The sequence below is a fragment of the Coregonus clupeaformis genome, chromosome 1 (assembly GCF_020615455.1).
Source record: "Coregonus clupeaformis isolate EN_2021a chromosome 1, ASM2061545v1, whole genome shotgun sequence".
NCBI classification, from domain to species: Eukaryota; Metazoa; Chordata; class Actinopteri; order Salmoniformes; family Salmonidae; genus Coregonus; species Coregonus clupeaformis.
Genome location: NC_059192.1, coordinates 6,398,019 through 6,405,194, shown reverse-complemented (window position 1 = coordinate 6,405,194; position 7,176 = coordinate 6,398,019). Strand labels below are relative to the sequence as shown.

General features: G+C 45.0%; 1 pseudogene; it reads right to left on the bottom strand.

Annotated features, from left to right (window-relative positions):
* Window positions 1–410: 410 nt before the first annotated feature.
* LOC121581308 lies at window positions 411–6,403 on the bottom strand (annotated as a pseudogene).
* Window positions 6,404–7,176: the final 773 nt, after the last annotated feature.

The window sequence follows — 7,176 nt, the reverse complement described above, 5'->3', positions numbered from 1 at the left end:
CCATTCTGATGACAGGCAACCATTCTGATGACAGGCAACCATTCTGATGACAGGAAAACATTCTGATGACAGGCAACCATTCTGATGACAGGCACACATTCTGATGACAGGCAACCATTCTGATGACTGGCAACCATTCTGATGACAGGCAACCATTCTGATGACAGGCAAACATTCTGATGACAGGCAACCATTCTGATGACAGGCAACCATTCTGATGACAGGCAACCATTCTGATGACAGGCAAACATTCTGATGACAGGCAACCATTCTGATGACAGGCACACATTCTGATGACAGGCACACATTCTGTTTCATTTTTATCTCTGATGTGCCTCTTTAAAATAGAATAATTTAAACGAATATAAATATACTTTATTAATCCCTTAAGGGTAGTGTGTTCTGTTCTTTCATCCTGGTCCTGCAGGCCCACACAGAGTACGCAGGCTCTTGTTCCAGCCCAGCACCAACAAGAAACCAGCACCCTGTCCCTGTGGGTCCACAGAACCAGCACCCTGTCCCTGTGGGTCCACAGAACCAGCACCCTGTCCCTGTGTGTCTACAGAACCAGCACCCTGTCCCTGTGGGTCCACAGAACCAGCACCCTGTCCCTGTGGGTCCACAGAACCAGCACCCAGTCCCTGTGGGTCCACAGAACCAGCACCCTGTCCCTGTGGGTCCACAGAACCAGCACCCTGTCCCTGTGGGTCCACAGAACTAGCACCCAGTCCCTGTGGGTCCACAGAACCAGCACCCTGTCCCTGTGGGTCCACAGAACCAGCACCCTGTCCCTGTGGGTCCACAGGACCAGAATTGAAGAATACTGCCTTAGAAACATTTGTTTCAGGGGAGGACCAGCTGTAACAGCCACATACAGTGCATTCGGAAAGTATTCAGACCACTTGACTTTTCTACATTTTGGTAAGTTACAGCCTTATTTTATAATCAATTAAATAATTTCCCCCCTCATCAATCTACACACAATTCCCCATTAATGGCAAAGTAAAAACAGATTTTTATTTAAAAAAATATATAAAATAAAAAATAGAAATATAACATTGACATAAGTATTCAGACCCTTTACTCATTACTTTGTTGAAGCACATTTGGCAGCGATTACAGCATTGAGTCTTCTTGGGTATTGCGCTAGAAGCTTGGCACACCTGTATTAGGGGAGTTTCTCCCATTCTTCTCTGCAGATCCTCTCAAGCTCTGTCAGGTTGGATGGGGAGTGTCGCTGCACAGCTATTTTCAGATCTCTCCAGAGATGTTCGATTGGGTTCAAGTCCGGGCTCTGGCTGGGCCACTCAAGGACATTCAGAGACTTGTCCCGAAGCCACTCCTGCGTTGTCTTGGCTGTGTGCTTAGAGTCGTTGTCCTGTTGGAAGGTGAACCTTCGCTCCAGTCTGAGGTCCTGAACGCTCTATAACAGGTTTTCATCAAGGATCTCTCTGTACTTTGCTCCGTTCATCTTTCCCTCAATCCTGACTAGTCTCCCAGTCCCTACCACTGAAAAACATCCCCACAGCATGATGTTGTTTCCACCACATTGCTTCAACGTAGGGATGGTGCCAGGTTTCCTCCAGACGTGACGCTTGGCATTCAGGCCAAAGAGTTCAATCTTGGTTTCATCAGACCAAAGAATCTGGTTTCTCATGGTCTGAGAGTCCTTTAGGTGCCTTTTGGCAAACTCCAAGCGGGCTGTCATGTGCCTTTTACTGAGGAGTGCCTTCCATCTGGCCACTCTATCATAAAGGCCTGATTGATAGAGTACTACAGAGATGTTTGTCGTTCTGGAAGGTTCTTCCATTTCCACAGAGGAACTCTGGAGCTCTATCAGAGTTACCATCGGGTTCATGGTCACCTCCCTGACCAAGACCCTTCTCCTCCGATTGCTCAGTTTGGCCGGGCGTCCAGCTCTAGGAAGAGTCTTGGTGGTTCCAAACTTCTTCCATTTAAGAATGATGGAGGCCACTGTGTTCTTGGGGACCATCAATTCTTCATAAATGTTTTGGTACCCTTCCCCAGATCTGTGCCTCAACACAATCCTGTCTTGGAGGTCTACTGACAATTCCTTCGACCTCATGGGTTGGTTTTTGCTCTGACATGCACTGTCAACTGTGGGACCTTATATAGACAGGTGTGTGCCTTTCCAAATCATGTCCAATCAATTGAATTTACCACAGGTGGACTCCAATCTAGTTGTAGAAACATCTCAAGGATGATCAATGGAAACAGGATGCACCTGAGCTCAATGTAGAGTCTCATAGTAAAGAGTCTGAAAACTTATGTAAATTAGTTATTTCAGTTTTTTATTTTAAATAAATTAGCAAAATATTATAAAAATCTGTTTTGGCTTTGTCATTATGGGTTGTTGTGTGTAGATTGATTTTAAAATTGTATTATTATTTATTTTCTACCCCCTTTTTCGCCCCAATTTCGTGATTACGATCTTGTCTCATCGCTGCAACTCCCCAACGGGCTCGGGAGAGTGGCGAAGGTTGAATCATGCGTCCTCCGAACATGACCCGCCAAGCCGTGCTTCTTAACACCCGCTCGCTTAACCCGGAAGCCATCCACACCAATGTGTCGGAGGAAACACCGTTCAACTGATGACCGATGTCAGCCTGCAGGCGCCCGGCCCGCCACAAGGAGTCGCTAGAGCATGATGAGCCAAGTAAAGCCCCTCCCCCTGGCCAAATCCTCCCCTAACCCGGACGACGCTGGGCCAATTGTGCGCCGCCCTACAGGACTCCCGGTAACGGCCGGTTGTGACACAGCCTGGGGCTGTAGTGACGCCGCAACACTGCGATGCAGTGCCTTAGACCGCTGCGCCACTCGAGGGGCGGGGATGATAATTTTTTTAATACATTTTAGAATAAGGCTGTAATGTAACAAAATGTGGAAAAAGGGAAGGGGTCTGAATACTTTCCAAATGCACTGTAGCTATGCACAGATACTTCCAAAGTCATTATGTGCCTATGCCTGCTTCGCAGTGGGTTTGTGAACCCAATCAACCAAATAAGAGTTGCTAATGATTATTACAGTGAGAACACATCCAACCTAGAGTACGAAAACATAAAGAGGAAAGAGGGAAGGAAAGAGAGAAGGAAAGAGGGAAGGAAAGAGAGAAGGAAAGAGGGAAGGAAAGAGGGAAGGAAAGAGAAAAGGAAAGAGAAAAGGAAAGAGAAAAGGAAAGAGGGAAGGAAAGAGAGAAGGAAAGAGGGAAGGAAAGAGGGAAGGAAAGAGAAAAGGAAAGAGAGAAGGAAAGAGGGAAGGAAAGAGAGAAGGAAAGAGGGAAGGAAATAGAGAAGGAAAGAGGGAAGGAAAGAGAGAAGGAAAGAGGGAAGGAAAGAGAGAAGGAAAGAGAGAAGGAAAGAGGGAAGGAAAGAAGGAAGGAAAGAAAGAAGGAAAGAGGGAATGAAAGAGGGAAGGAAAGAGGAAATTATAAAAACATAATTGATGGTGGTTTACAATTGTTCTACCTGGCTCACTGGCTACATTGAACTGGTTTACCCTTCAATAGGTTCCTGCCTACATGTTAAAATAAAAAAAATCCCATAAATGCTATAGATTTCATCATTTGGAGACGATCCAACTAAGTTTGACTTGTTAGGAGATGAGGACAAAAGGTTTCTATACACTGGTATTTATCCTTAAAGAGGGTGCATATGATTTACTGAGGTAAAGATACAGTATATCTTTCAAACATAAAGCTGTCAGACTAGTATTACATTATTATATGCAACGTGTACATTTATTCCATTGAGGAACATGAAATTGTCTGCCAAGACATTCCTCAATGTATAGGCAATCCTTTTTGGTTCTGCTGATGGAATTGAGAGAGATTTGCCCGAGGGGGGGGACGTTACTGTCAAGCAAGTGGTATTTATATTGCCATCTATAGGCAGGTGCTTCTGTTAACTGTGTTTTCAGGACTGGGTCGTTCCACTAAAAAGTGCCTTTGACATTTCTGAAGATTATTATTTATTTCATGTGACAAGTGATTCATTTACATCTGTCCCTCATTTTAAGATCAACCCTGTTATGTGAACTGAACTCTCGTTTTAATAGGGTGAAACGGTTCCTTTTGAAATATGTTTGAACATCTAATAGACAAATCATAGTGTAAAAGCAGGTGAGATGGTTCTACGCTGGTGTTTTGTGGTGGAAAACTGAGTGTGTAAACCAGAACACGTCAACCCTGTTAGAAATGTTTTAACGATTTAATTATTTGTGTGAAGTTTGCATTCAATTGCCCCTCCCTGTTGCACAGAGCCATCTTCCATTCCCCTTGTCACAAGGGGATTTATGACTGCCGTAAGATGAAAATTGTCAACCTGTTATGGTCAACCCTCCCAGCTAGCACATAACGTTCTGAGAACCTTATGTTTCTGAGAGCTTGGTGAGAGCGTGGTTGTCCTATGGTTATTTTGCATTAAACCTTCCCACAACGTTCTGGGAATGGTGCAGGCTACCCAGCTAGCACATAACGTTCTGAGAACCATATGTTTCTTAGGTGGACATTTCAGTACTTCAGCATAACGTTTCCTTACAGGTTTCCTCATAGTTCTATTTCAAGTAACGTTCTCAAATTGTTCCGATAACTTTAAGAAACATTCTTCTGTGGGAATTTCAGTACTTCAGCATAACGTTTTCTGCAGGTTTCCTCGTGGTTCTATTTAATGTAATGTTCTCAGAACATTAAGAAAACTTTCCATAAAAAACACAAGAAAACATTAATAATGTTCAAAGAACGTTCTCAGCATCAACAAAACTCTCTCTATCCTCTATCTTTTTAAGTGTGTTCAGGTGTGTTGGCCGCGCCCACTAATTGGCCACACTTGATCTTAATGAGTGCTTGTTTCCTTTGAAATGGGGTCTGTTTGAATAGACTAAAATTAACTGTTTTAAATGAGTAAAAAAAACAACATGGCATGCTCACTCCAAATGTATTTGCATGATTAATACTTAAGAAACGTAATTTATATGTGTCCTATCTGTGCTTGGAGTTGAAAACAGTTAAGCTAAGCTAGCAGTTTTATAAAAAATATTATTGAAAAATGCTATTGAATTACCTTCAAATAACCTATAATCATGCAAATACAATATGACAATGACCTGACCTTCGCTGATGTTGGGACAGGGGCAGTTCCAGTCCACGTTAAGGAAGGTCACCTCCAGAGGCTCCTTGCCGATGAACCGGAGGCCATCTTCTCATCCTTCAGGATCTCCTCCACAGTGACCAGGGCCTGAGTCCCTCTCCTCCGTCAGTCCAGACAACCTCACCAGGATCACAAAGGCACTCTTACAGAAGCTGCTCACCATCTTGGCCTCTGGGTTTGCAGGTTTTACAGTGGTTCTTGGGGAAGGGGCACATCGCCTCACAGGCCTCTCTGGACTCAAAGTTGTTGTCGTTGCCACTGCAGCCTCCGTAGATGAAGGACTGGCACTGCCTCAGGTTGCTGCTGTAGGCCCAGCGGGGCTTATAGGCCTTACAGGGGCCCTGCAGGCTGGGCAGGCCACAGTGGGCAGACACCTCCGGACCACAGCACAACATACAAGCCTCGTATGTCACAAACGGCTTCCTGTTGCTGTTGCAGCTTCCGTAGGTGAAGGAGAAGCAGCTGTTCCTCTTGGGCTCGTAGTACCAGGTCACATTTACCTCCTCCACCGTCTCTGGGGGCCTCTGGCACTCCTCGGCCGGGCAGCGGGTCATGTTCCTGGGCTCGTCTCTCCTCAGGTGCTCCCTGGGCACCATGGTGATGGCATGATGGGCATGGGCTGAGCCAGAGGGGTTGTTGGCAGTACAGGTGTAGACACCAGAGTCCTGAGGCTGGGCGTCGTGGATCACCAGCTGGCCGATGTTGGTGACCACCATGTTCCCCTTCACGTGATTGGACCTCATCACGACCCTCTCCGTTCCGTCTCCCTCCGCCTGCTGCTTTTGCCAGCTAATCTCGGGCCGCGGGCTCCCCGTAATGTCACAAAGGAAGCTGTGCTGTGTCGCCCACGGTTACCAACTATTGTGGTGAGCTGCTGGCCATGACTGGCGGGTGGTTGGCCGGAGGGTGGTCTCCAGGGGGGGCTGGTGTTGGGCCAGGTGGAAGTGACAGGCGACCACAGAGAGGGAGATTCCCTTGGAGCAGCCCTAAGCATCCATGTAACACTTGTTGTAGTAGGTCATGCCTTCACAGGTGAAGTAAGGTTCTCTCTCACAGCGGTCCCTGCAGTGACACACAGGCTGGCCTTCCCATATGCCACACTGAGACCCCTGCTGGGTGCACATGAAGCTGGCACAGGTGGCCTCTTTGGGCATGCCCACTGGACCCTTCTTCCTGTTGACGACCATGTAGCGTGCCGCCACGCAGCTCCGGTTCCCACACATGTTGGGACAACACTTCCTGTAGGAAGAGGGGAGGGAATAACAGGATTGGTTAGGAAAATATGAATATATGAATATGATATATTATTTTATTTAAATTATATACAGTACCAGTCAAAAGTTTGGACAAACCTACTCCTTCCAGGGTTGTGCAAAGCTGTCATCAAGGCAAAGGGTGGCTATTTGAAGAATCTCAAATATAAAATATATTTTGATTTGTTTAACACTTTTTTGGTTACTACATGATTCCATATGTGTTATTTCATAGTGTTGACGTATTCACTATTATTCTACAATGTAGAAAATAGTAAAAATAAAGAAAATCCCTTGAATGAGTAGGTGTGCCCAAACGTTTGACTGGTACTGTCTATATATAAATAATTACTTAGCTCTTAAGGCCATGAACTCTATATTAGGTTGCCAAATTTGGTTAAATTCCTCAGGTTTACCTTTGATGTAGTAATAGATCTTGTCTAATGTTATGTACTGTAACTTGCAAATTCATTTAACCAAAACATATAGTGTAGGAGGGCTGTTTGATATCCAATTAATTGCAATACATTTTCTTGCCCCTATGAAGGACAAATCAATGTATCTTCTCTCATACTCCATAAGCCTTGCTTATTCGTAACAAGGAGACATAAATGAGTCAAAGTTGAAATTCAAGTTTGCAGACAAAGTGTCTATAACAGAGTTCCAAAATGTAGCAAATAAGTCACAAGACCAAACCATATGGAAAAAAAAAACATACCTTTTTGTCTCTTGCAGCGCCAAAATAAAAAAATACATCT